This window comes from Arachis duranensis, chromosome 10 (genome assembly GCF_000817695.3).
Source record: "Arachis duranensis cultivar V14167 chromosome 10, aradu.V14167.gnm2.J7QH, whole genome shotgun sequence".
Classification (NCBI taxonomy): Eukaryota; Viridiplantae; Streptophyta; class Magnoliopsida; order Fabales; family Fabaceae; genus Arachis; species Arachis duranensis.
In genome coordinates, this window is record NC_029781.3 from 26,554,717 (window position 1) to 26,568,650 (window position 13,934).

The window sequence follows — 13,934 nt, forward strand, 5'->3', positions numbered from 1 at the left end:
ACAGCAGAGCTCCTCACCCCCAACCATGGGGTTTAGAGACTCATGCCATGGAAGATACACAAAGAAAACGTGTAAAGTGTCATGAGGTAAAGATACCATGTCAAAAGATCCTATTAATAGTAAACTAGTAACCTAGGGTATACAGAAATGAGTAAATGACGTAAAAATCCACTTCTGGGTCCACTTGGTGTGTGCTTGGGCTGAGCATTGAAGTTTTTATGTGTAGAGACGTTTTCTGGAGTTAAACGCCAGTTCTTATGCCAGTTTGGGCGTTTAACTCCAAGTTTTATGCCAGTTCCAGCGTTAAACGCTAGAATTTCTGAGGCTGATTTGCCACGCCGGTTTGGGCCATCAAATCTTGGGCAAAGTATGGACTATCATATATTGCTGGAAAGCCCAGGATGTCTAGTTTCCAACGCCGTTGAGAGCGCGCCAATTGGGCTTCTGTAGCTCCAGAAAATCTACTTCGAGTGCAGGGAGGTCAGAATCCAACAGCATCTGCAGTCCTTTTCAGTCTCTGAATCAGATTTTTGCTCAGAACCCTCAATTTCAGCCAGAAAATACCTGAAATCACAGAAAAACACACAAACTCATAGTAAAGTCCAGAAAAGTGAATTTTAGCTAAAAACTAATAAAAATATACTAAAAACTAACTAGATTATACTAAAAACATACTAAAAACAATGCCAAAAAGCGTATAAATTATCCGCTCATCACAGCCACAGGAGGTACAACAATGCTATTGCCATAAAAGGTAGGGCTAGGAGCAGTGTATGAGTCAAGTGTCCTTCTAAGTTGCTCAAACAAATTAGGAGCATTGAGAGCATTAGGATTAACAACATTGTTGTTGTTGTTTAGATCCATAGTAGACTCTTCAAATTCTTTCTCAAAATTATCCTTGAGATTCTCAGTATCTTTGTAAGCTCTAGCCTACAGTAAACGCTTTCTTAAAGTACTATCAATCTTAAGATCAATTTTAAAAAAGCAATTCCTTTTCTTTGTTCCTACTCATAAACAAACAAAAAATAAGAAAAATTAAAAATTTTAACATCAGAAGGAAGAGAAATTCCCATGAGGTACCCTAAATAAAAGAAATAAAACAAATAAACTAAATAAATTGAATTAAAATTTTCAAAAATTCATAAGCAAAATAGAAGCAAGAAAATTCAAAAATATTCAAGAAGAAAAATAAGAAAATAAAATAAACAACTAAGGGAACACCAAACTTAATTTTAAAAATAAAAAAAATTAAACAACTTAAACTAAATTTTCGAAAAATTAAAAGAGAAAATTAAATAAAATTAAAGCAAAAACGTCTGATCTATGCAATCAAACAACGGGCAATTGTCAATTATAGTCAATCCCGGACAAGGGCGCCAAAAACTTGGTAGGAAATTCTAAAACCACAAACTAACGGTAAGTGCACCGGGTCATACTGATAAACCACTATTTTATGGTTTATCTTGTGCTCAATTGAGTGGATTTTATCAATCTTTCATACACTTATTCATACTAATTGCATGAGTTTACGTTTTTCTTCCGAATTTTGTGCTATGATTGAAAACATACTTCTTTGGCCTTATATTTGCTAATATTAATCCTCTCTTATTACCATTAGATGTCGTGATATGTGTGTTAAGTGATTTCAGAGATTACAGGGCATGAATGGCTCAGAGGATGGAAAGGAAGCATGCAAAAGTGGAAGGAATACAAGAAGTTGAAGAAACTGCTAAGCTGTCCAACCTGATTTCTTCGCACTCAAACGGTCATAACTTGAGCTACAAAGGTCCAAATGAGATGGTTCCAGTTGCGTTGGAAATTTAACATCCGGGGCTTCGCAACGATATATAATTTGCCATAGCTGTCCCGAAGTTAGGCGACGCGAACGCGTGGATGACGCACCCGCGTTGCATCTGCAAAATCTCAATCCAAGCAAACGCGTGGATGACGCCTCCGCGTCACTTTGCCGCGACCTGTACAAACCAGATTTCACAATCAACAATTTCTGGGCTGTTTCTGACCTAGTTCTTGGCCCAGAAAACATAGATTAGAGGCTATAAAGTGGGGGAATCCATTAATTCATCATCAAACATTCATAATACATACTTTTCATAGTTTAGATGTAGTTTTTAGAGACAGAGGTTCTCTCCTCTCTCTTAGGTTTTAGGATTAGGATCTCCTTTAGTCATTAGGATTATTTCTTCGTACCAGGTTCAATAATTTATGTTTTTCTTCTATTTTTGTTCACTCTGAAGCTTTTATTTGTACTTGATTTATGTTGCCCAATTGGCTTATGAACTTTTCCATGTTAGAATTGACATCTCCATTCAATTTAATTTGAGGTATTCCAGTTATTTATGATTTTAATTTAGCTTTCTATATTCTTGGTTTTGGTTGATTAATTGGTAACTCTTGAGTTGTCAAACTCAGCAGTGGTTGAAATTGGCAGATTCTAATTGATCTAGATCGCTCTAAAGCTAGTCTTTCCACAGGGATTGACTAAGACTTGAGGATCAAGCTAATTAGTCTACTTGACCTTCCTTTGTTTAATAAAGGATAACTAAGTGGGATTAAAACCCAATTCTCATCACACCTGATAAGGATAACTAGGATAGAAATTCCAATTCTAATACCTTGCCAAGAGTTTATTTTATTATTACTATTTTATTTTTCTTATCATTTATCATACTTGTTCCTTACTTTCAAAACCCCCAATTTACAAGACTCATAACCAATAATAAGAACATACCTCCCTGTAATTTCTTGAGAAGACGACCCGAGATTTGAATACTTCGGTTATCAATTTATTTAGGGGTTTGTTACTTGTGACAACCAAAACATTTGTAAGAAAGGACTCTTGATGGTTTAGAAGCTATACTTGCAACGAGAATTTATTCTAAATTCTAGACCACGCAAAAGTTCTCTCTTCAAAATGGCGCCGTTGTCGGAGAATTGCAAACATGTGCCTTATTATTGGTTATTGTAAATATTTTTCTTTTACTTGTTTATTTGTTTTTTCTCTTCCTCCTTTATTTCTTATAACTACTATGAATTCTCACCCCTCTCGCTTTGAGTTTTATTCTACTTTTGTTGTAAGGAATGGAAGCTATAATAGGACTATGCATCAAGGTCTAAGCAATCAAGGATGGATGGAGCCAAGAGGATTTGATCACCCCTTTAGGCAACAACACCCTCCTAGGTATCATGGACAAAGACCATTCTACAATACATACCAAGCTGATAGGTATGGTAGACCGCCTTGTAGATACCAACAAGCCCCACCCTATGCTCAGAGACCATCCTTTCAACACAGCCTCAACCCACCATACTCGCAAGCTTTTTTTCACCATTCGCCACCATATGATCCTTATCCGCCCCAAAGCCAATCCAATTACTCCCAAGGACCACCACTCCTCTATGCACCATGTCCATATCCATCAAGCCAAGAATCACAGGCTCGCTTCGAAGAATCAGTCGACCAATTTAATACAACTCTTCATCAACTGGAGCAGGCAATAACTCAATTATCTTACAGACGTTCAGACACCCAACAAACCCCCATGGCTTCATGTGGAGAACCTAATGAAGAACGTAGCATGAAGGAGACACTAAAAACTCCAGTAGACAGTACAGAGCATAACTTCGTGCTAGAACAAGTAGAGGAAGCTGTCATTATAAAAGAAGAAGAGTTGGTTGAAGATTTAGGAGATGCCGAACCTCCGCCAGAATCCAGAGTCGTGGAGAATTCTGTCAAGGACCTTACAATTGATGCTAGGAGGATAGTGCACAACCCCTAAGGCAGGTATCTTATGAGGAATTGGACGGAATAACCCAAGACACATGTTTCCTTGATGATGACAATCACAAGTCAAGTTTTCTTAGTAATGAACTTGCATCTGCAAGTGAATTCTTTGAGATAGAAGAATTTCCTGAGTGAATACGAAGATGATGCAAAGGTAGACTTTTTCTCAACCTCTCAGTTATGACTTAAGTGACGAGGAAGATAGCAGTGACTTTGATCAAAACATGGTTGGAATTGAAAATGTTTACAAAGAAGTGGAGGAATTCACAGAAGACCACAATGGAGTAGAGCTTGCAGAACCACCGAAAACACATATCCTAAGGCCATTACCACCCAATACAAACTTCAAGTGGGTAAAATCCTTAGCTTTTATCTTTACTTTTCCACTTGAATATGGTTTACTTGAAACAGATGGCCATCTTAGAGCTCTCTGCGGCTTTAAGAGCAAAAGGCAAATGACTCGCACTCAGCACTGGTATGCAAGATTCAATAAGGTTTCACACTTCAATTTAAGGTGCAAGGATTGGTGTCAAGCTCAATTGAAAGGATCTCGGAAGCTGTTTGGTCACTGCAGTGAGAATTCAGACTACTCACCACCCGGCTGGAAAAATGTAGATCAAGACAAAGACGGGTGTAGAAGAAACGTTTGGGATCCTGGAATCTATTCTAACATTCAACACCCCGGGAGTCTGGAAACCTGTTTGAAACTGCTCAAAGGTTTTACGTACCTTGTTTGGGACCCTGGAGGATGCTGGCATTCCAAACACCGGTGGAGATTTCTGGACGAATTCAAGCACAAGCCACCATAGCAGGAAGCTAATCAAATGTCCAACTTAAGGACTTTAACTAAAAGTGCTAGGTGGGAGACAACCCACCATGGTATGATAGTTCCCTTTCTATTTTGCTTTGTTTTTGAATTTTGTTTGAACCTTGAATTTCTGCATAACATTCATTGCATTTTGCATTCTGCATACTGCATAAAAAAAACACGCACGCGACGCGTCTGCGTCACAAGTGCGTTGGGAAGAAAATAAGATTGAACAGAGAGTCACGCGAGAGTGTGGCTGGAGGCGTGCCTTTGGCACAAATTGGTCCATGTGACCGCATCACTGGCGCGTCCATGTCATGTGGGAAAAACGCCTCCCACGCGTCCGCGTCACCCACGCGAACACGTGCCTCAAAATCGACGTAAAAAGGGTGTATGGCCGAAAGTTAAGCTAGAATTGGGCTGGACTCGTGCTAGAAGCACAAGCCCTGCCACGCGTACGTGTGCCCCACGCGTCCGCGCCATTTTCAAATTTAGGTCATCCACACGATCGCGTCAACCACGTGATCGCGTCACCCAAAGTTTTGGCAAAATAAGTTTTTCACCAGAGAGTTGCGCGGCTGTGAGGCTGCACTCACGCTGAAGGCATGAATCACTTCATGCGAACGCGTGACCCATGCGTTCGCATCACTTCATCGAAGCGCTATCCACGCGACCGCGTGCCCCACGCGCTCACGTCGCCTGCGCCGCACAGCTTATCCAAAACAGCCAAATATCTTATCTTTTCTTCCCTAAATCTAAAACTTTTCTTTCCCTTCTTATTTCTTTCTTCCCCCTTCCTCCTTCTTCCTTCTTTCTTCTTCCTTCTTTCTCCTTTCTTTTTTTATTTTCATGCATTTTTATGTTGGTGTTGGAGCTTTATTTGGATTTTACTTTATTATAACTGAGCTTGTGGATATTATAAGGATTGGTTTGACAATTGAAATTTTAAATTTGGATCTCATATATATTTGGATTTATTACTTCCATTCCTCTTTTAACTCACAATACTTGTAATCCACATGTATTTGAGATTATCATTCACAATTGTCATCATACAAGTGCTCTTTAATCTAACTTATTTTAACAATTGATGCTTGACCTATGCTTCTCATGCCTTTACCTGCATGCTTTTACACATCTTGCATCTAATTGATTTAATATGCCTTGCTATATTTTCATTGATGTCCTACTTGCATGTAGTCGCGATCATGTATTTAAGACATTATCCCTTACCTTGGCACTGATTATCACTTGAACCTTCATCCTCCCGGTTCTAGCTATTTGAATTACATGTCCCTTTCCTTTCTCCCTTTTTTCAGGATGGCCACCAGAAAGGGTAAAGAGAAAGACTCTACTAAGAGCACCAGCTGAGGAACCACAACCCCTACCCACCTGTACAGCTTTGCATGCACCGAGGACGGTGCACTCTTTAAGTGTGGGGAGGTCGATACCGATCTCCGTGGGTTAGTACCTTCCTGTCTCAACACCAACGTTTAAATTAGTTGTTGCATTTGCATGTTTGTTTGATTTTGTGCATATATTACCATTACTTGGTTGAAGTAACATTTTCTTTTTCAAGAAAATTTTTATAGCATTTCACTAATTTGAATTAAACTTTTTGAAAAACTTGTTTGAAGAAATATTATATTGGAACATGGTTTAGAGCTCGAATACACAAAACCAGTGAGATTTTGAGCCTATTTGATTGGTTGCATTTTATCAACCAATATATTTTATTTTTGTGTGTTATTCTCTCTAAAATTGTAATCTTTATCTTGCTTAATTCTATATTTCCATTGTTTGATGTATGCATGCACTTATATGATTGAGGCCTTGTTTCACTAAGCTTACATACCCATTGGCCTTACCCTTTCGTTATCCTTTGCAAACCAACTTGAGCCTATCTTACCCATTTGATTTTTACTTTAGCTCATTACTAACTCTAAGTGGAAAACAATAATGTCCTTAATTTGAATCCTTGGTTAGCTTAGACTAGTAAAAGTGCTCATGATTTAAGTATGGGGAAGTTGGGTTTGAAAATATTTGGTTTGAGTAATTGGGTGTTGTATATTTTTGTGAAAATGTGCAAAATAATAGTTGAACACATATTATTGCATTCAATACTTTTTTCATATGCATTGAGAAAAACAAGAGAAAAAAATATAACAATAGAAAAAAAATAAAGAAAAGAAAAAAAGAGTGAAAAAGAAAAGAAAAAGAGCAATTAATAAAAGGGGACAAAATGTCCCAAAGTAAGTGTTGGTATCAATGCATATGTGCTGTACTCAAATTTAGGATGCATGAATATGTGAAAAATACAGTTAATGGGAAGTTAGATTCTGTATTTTAATTAAATGGATTGTCTTAAGTTAGGTGGGAAGTTTAGGTTAATTAAGGATTCAGATTTTAGTCCACTTAACCAAATACAATCCTACCTTGACCCTAACCCTATTACAACCCTTAAAAGACCTCTTGATTTGTGTATTGGTGCATTAAAGTTTTGTTGATTGTTAGATGAAGAGAAAGCCTTAGAAAGCAAGATTAGTAGAGAATTGAGGGAATCGAACCTTAAACACCTGAGCGATTAGAGTGCATACACTTCCGGTGAGGGTTCGATGCTCGATTCCTTGTTCCCGACTTTCATGAGCTATCTTCTTCTTGCAAGTTATTTGTACTTCGTTTTTATGATTTGAATTAGTGAAATCCAATTTATGTTTGTCTTGGAGAGTTTGTTTACTTTTAACCGAGTAGGTAAAAGCATTTTGCATATAGCTGCATTCATATAAATAGGTTGCATTTCATACATCCCACCATTTTGCCTTCACTCTTATAGCTTCTCTTGAGCTTAGCATGAGGACATGCTAATGTTTAAGTGTGGGGAGGTTGATAAACCACTATTTTATGGTTTATCTTGTGCTCAATTGAGTGGATTTTATCAATCTTTCATACACTTATTCATACTAATTGCATGAGTTTACGTTTTCCTTCCGGATTTTGTGCTATGATTAAAAACATGCTTCTTTGGACTTATATTTGCTAATATTAATCCTCTCTTATTACCATTAGATGTCGTGATATGTGTGTTAAGTGATTTCAGGGATTACAGGGCATGAATGGTTCAGAGGATGGAAAGGAAGCATTCAAAAGTGGAAGGAATACAAGAAGTTGAAGAAACTGTTAAGTTGTCCAGCCTGACCTCTTCGCACTCAAATGATCATAACTTGAGCTACAGAGGTCCAAATGAAATGGTTTCAGTTGCGTTAGAAAGCTAACATTCAGGGCTTCGCAACGATATATAATTTGCCATAACTGTCCCAAAGTTAGGTGACGCAAATCCGTAGATGACGCGCCCGTATTGCATCTGCAAAATCTCAATCCACACAAACGCGTGGATGACGCCTCCGCGTCACTTTGCCGCGACCTGTACGAACCAGATTTCACAATCAACAATTTCTGGGCTATTTCTGACCCAGTTCTCGGCCCAGAAAACACATATTAGAGGCTATAAAGTGGGGGAATCCATTAATTCATCATCAGACATTCATAATACACACTTTTCATAGTTTAGATGTAGTTTTTAGAGAGAGAGGTTCTCTCCTCTCTCTTAGGTTTTAGGATTAGGATCTCCTTTAGTCATTAGGATTGTTTCTTCGTACCAGGTTCAATAATTTATGTTTTTCTTCTATTTTTGTTCACTCTGAAGCTTTTATTTGTACTTGATTTATGTTGCCCAATTGGCTTATGAACTTTTCCATGTTAGAATTGACATCTCCATCCAATTTAATTTGAGGTATTCCAGTTATTTATGATTTTAATTTAGCTTTCTATATTTTTGGTTTTGGTTAATTAATTGGTAACTCTTGAGTTGTCAAACTCAGCAGTGGTTGAAATTGGCAGATTCTAATTTATCTAGATCGCTCTAAAGCTAGTCTTCCCATAGGGATTGACTAGGACTTGAGGATCAAGCTAATTAGTCTACTTGACCTTCCTTTGTTTAATAAAGGATAACTATGTGGGATTAAAACCCAATTCTCATCACACCTGATAAGGATAACTAGGATAGGAATTCCAATTCTAATACCTTGTCAAGAGTTTATTTTATTATTACTATTTTATTTTCTTATCATTTAACATACTTGTTCCTTACTTTCAAAACCCCCAATTTACAAGACTCATAACCAATAATAAGAACATACCTCCCTGCAATTCCTTGAGAAGACAACCCAGGTTTGAATACTTCGGTTATCAATTTATTTAGGGGTTTGTTACTTGTGACAACCAAAACGTTTGTAAGAAAGGACTCTTGTTGGTTTAGAAGCTATACTTACAACGGGAATTTATTCTGAATTCTAGACCATGCAAAAGTTCTCTCTTCACATACCAAGTAATACCTCAAGTGAGTAAAGATCGATCCCACGAGAATTGATGGATCAAGCAACAATGATTGAATAATTTACTTAGTCAGACAATCACAAAAGAATGTTTCAGGGTCAAACGCATTAAACAGTACTCAGGGAGATTACGAAAGCAAACGGTAAACAGATTGTGAAAAGCATGTGAAAAATCATTTAGGGGTTCAGAGATATTTATTTTTCTGAATTAATAATTCTTACCAACTACTTTAATCATGCAAGATTCAATTCATGGCAATTTTTAATTGATTAAACCCTAATTCCTTAGTGATTTAATCTCCTCTAACATAATCAACCGCCAATTCCTTGATCACTTAATTTAGATTAAAGGGTTAAGTCCAATTCTAGTTTATTAGCCACACAAACCCTAAATACCCAGAAATAAGGTGATTATATGTCACGTATCACGTTAAGTCCAAGTGATTAGAGAATTATGAGGAATTACTTTCAAGCTTTTATTCAAGTGAGTTAACTTTTTCAAGATTCAACAAGAATTCAAGTAGAAAAAGAGTTATCTTCCAATATACTCTAATTCCTAAAATGAAGAACGAAAGTAATCTTTGAATTTAAATCAATAAATTAATCAAAGTAGAATGACAATAGTGTTATTCCATAAAAATAAACAAAACTCCTTGATGTATGAGAATTTGCAATGGTTTGGATTTTTCAACTTAAAATAACTTTCGTTGCAAGTATAAACCAAACCGACAACCAACTCCCACCGTCAAATTTTAATCTAAAGATGTCACAATCAATACAAAATAACTGAGATTTTTAGTTTCCGAGTCGTCTTCCCTAGGAGTTGCATTGAAATGTTCAATTATTGGCTATGGGGGATTTGGGAGTTTTAATTGCAAGAGGCAAGAAATTAAAATGGCAAGAAAGTAAATGAGCAAACAATAACTAAATATCAAAAGAAATCAAAGGCAATTAATCAAGGAAAAAAGAAATTCAAATGCTAAGAAACCTCTTGGCATGGATTGAGAGCTAAGGTTACCTATCCTAGCCATTGATCACAAACACATGATGATTATGAAGAGTTAATCCTACTTAGTCAACTCTATTAATGGAAGACTTAGAGTTAATGGAAACCAAATTAACTAACTACTCTAATATATCAATCAAGAATGGACATCAATGACTCAAGGGTCACCAAAGTTCTCAATTCCAAGCCAAGAGTGAAGAAAAACTAGGCAAAAACTAAGCCAAGCATTTTATCAAACACTTGGTGTGCATGAAAATAAAATCATATTAAATTGCAATAATAATAAAATCTAAGGCTACCAAATACAAGAAAATAATAATAACAGCTTAATTAAATAACAATAAACATAAAAACATCAAATTGCATTAAATGAAATTAAAGTTAACAAGAGTGTTCATAAACTAAAATGACAAAAATGGAAAATTAACAAGAAGAACTAAGAGAATAAGGGTAATTAAACAAGGAAAAGTAAAAGAAACTACATTAAGACAAGAATTAAAGATGGAAATTAAAGAGAAGTTAAACTAATATCCCTAAATTCTAGAGAGAAAGGGGAGCTTCTCTCTCTAGAATGGGCCTACTACATGATACTAAGCTAAACCTAATCCCCCCCTCTTCATTCCTCTTCACTTTGGCTTGAAATAGCTTCAAAAATAAGTTGGACTGGATTTTAGAGGCCCAGAATTCGCCCCCTGCGATTTGCAATTAATGAGCTCACGTGACAAGGGTCACGCATACGCACGGGTCACGTGTACACGTTACCTGGCAAAATTTATCCTCACGCGTACGCATCGTCATGAGCTTACACCTGAGCGTACGCACGGCTGCTGAATCTTTCAGACTCCATTTCTTCATGGTTTCTTCTCTTTTGCAAGCTCTTTTTCTCACTTCTTCAACTCATACTTGCCTTTGAAACCTGAAATCACTTAACAAATACATCAAGGCACCGAATGGGATTAAAGTGAATAAAATTTAGCAATTAAAAGGCCTTCAAAGCATGTTTTCACTTTCAAGCACAATTTAGGAAGAAATCATGAAACTATGCTATTTCAATGGATAAGTGTAAGAAAAGTTGATGAAATCTACCCAAATAGAGCAAATAAATATCATAAGTGGATTCATCACTCCTAACCTTTACAGAAGAGGTTTCGTTGCTCATGGCTCAGAGAAAACTAGGGTTCTAAAAGTGTGTAAAGTGCGAAATGAGGAAGAGAGAGGAGAAGAAAACCCGTAGGTTTGAATCTTTTCTCCATTTATATCTAACCTAATTATATTATTGTTCCATGTATTATCTACATTTATACAATTTTTTAGAAATTGTTTACTGTTTTATTTTAAATTCATAAGTTTATAAAAATGTAGATTTTCTAAAATTTAAACTAAAATACAAAAGTTAAATTTCTATTCTTATTCATTTTAATTTTTTTTTGCTATTTTATTTGAATTCAAATGAGGATTTTTCTTTATTGATATTATGTTTTAAAATTAATATAGAATAAATAAACAATTGAATCAAGTTAATTGGATTTACTATAGATGTGCTGTGCAATAATAAAGCGCTATAATGGCTAATTCGAATTCAATATATTTGATTTATGTAGATATATTAAGCACTACTAATTTTATTTAATTTGATTTAGTACTAGAGGACCTAAATCGAATTCATTGAATTCGATTTATATAGATATATAAATGAAGACATACATGTAACGTTATTTGTTTTATGACTTTAGTATAATATTAGTATGTGTTTGATTTATGCATGTGTTTTACCCTAAAAAAATAATGATATTCAGTAATGATTTATATTTCTTTTACATAAATGTTATCATAAATAATTCTTTTATTTATAATTATATTAAAAAAAATATCTATCCTAAAAGTATATGTTAAATTTATAAATTAAAAAAGTTTTTATTGAATATATAAAAAATCAATTATCTTGTGTACGCTAAAATTAGCCACCAAAATCAGTCACCAGTATAAAATACATGTTAAAATATAAATATATATTGAAAATAAATTAAACCACACATGTATTTATATACAAATATATTGATGGCTAATTTTAGTCGTTAATTTAGTATACAAATAATATCTTTAATAAAAAATTTAAGTTTGTAATGTATTTATTTTGTATTTTTTAAATAAAAATATTTAAAATTTTTTACTAATAATAAACTTGTTATGTGTTTTTAGGACATATATTAGCTAAATTCTTAAAAAAATAATTATCTTAGATATATGTAAAAAATAATCAGATATACATATAAAATATCGGGCACGCTACATATCCATGTAACCATGTAACCAAGTTGGCCCAAGTCCAAATATAGTCACGCACATTAATGACGAGTGAAAACACGCGCTCAAAAACCCTTCGTTACTTCGCACTCATTACGAAAAAACGTTACTTCTTTCTCAACACAAAACTGCTCTTTCTCTTCGAATCTCTCTCAAAATCACTCAAACTTCAGTCACGTTCTCTGCGAAAACCACTACTGGAGAAGAATCGCGAGAAGATTTGGCAAGGAACAACCAAAAACGAACGAAAACAGCAACAGAGATTCGCCTTGCTCTTCCTTCTCATTCTCCTCCTTCTTTTTTGTGTTCCTTCTTCTTCACGTATTTTCTCCTTATCTTCATTCTTTTGTTGTTATTGGTGCTGTATTTTTTTTCTTTTCCTCTTTCTCTCCCTGGTAAAGAAGCAGTAGAAGGTGAAGAGGAAGAATTTTAAATTATGCAGAACAGAAATGAACCGAAATAGCCAACTCCACTGAACCGAACATCATTCATGTGCTGAATAAAACATCATAAACATTTAATCATCAAAGAAAAATATTTCTACATGCACAAGGACTCAATTGAACACACTAACAATCAAGTATATCAAAATGAGTAACTCCACTGAACTGAGCAACATTCATGTGCTGAATAAAATGTCATAAACATTCAATCATCAAAAATAGTATTTTTTCATGCAAAAGAAGTCAACTGAACACATAACAATTAGGTGAACCGAAATGACCAACACCACTGAACCGAACACCAATTATGTGCTGAATAAAATGTGATAAATATTCAATCAATAAAAAAATATTTCTGCATGCACAAGGACTCAACTGAATACATTAACAATCAAGTGAATCAAAATGAGCAACTCCACTTAACCGAGCAAAATGTTAGTGTCGTTGGTGAAGAAGCACAAGCAGAAGAAGAACCTACGTGCGCGAATTTGAAAGAAGAAGAAGGAGGAGGAGAAATACTATTCTTGTTGATTGAAAGTTGATCACCATTTATTCACCACATGAACATTGTTCGGTTCAGTGGCCTTTGTGATTTTGATTCACCAAATCAATGTTGTTCAGTTCGGTGGCCTCCTTTTACTTTATTCAGTGTTTAAGATTATTGCGATAGCATGCAGCAATCATTTCCTAACTGTCTCAATGTAATAACCTCATTCAACTGATTTGAAGTTGATTCATTCATTATTTCCATTCAGAAGTGTAGATCGAAGAAGAAAACGAAGAAGAAGAAGAACGATGGAGCTTATTACGTTGAATTCAATGCAGATCAATAATGAAGAATACGAGCAGAGAAGAAAAACGCGAACAGTGGAGAATGACGAATTTTATTAGGTTGAAGAAGAAGAAGAAGAAGAAGAAGAAGAAGAAGAAGAAGAAGAACGCGAACAGAGAAGAAGAAGAAGAACAAAGATGCGAGAAGAGAACAAAATTTACGTTATATGAGATGGGTGTATAACAAACACGTAAGGGGATTGGGGAGGCGCGTCTGATTGAAATTACTTGGATAGCTGAAAAAATTACATGAATGTAAATTTTTTGATAAAATATATATTATAAATAATTTTGTGATTAATTTTTGTTGTATAGATAGTATTTTGTTAAAAAATTTTACAAACATTGA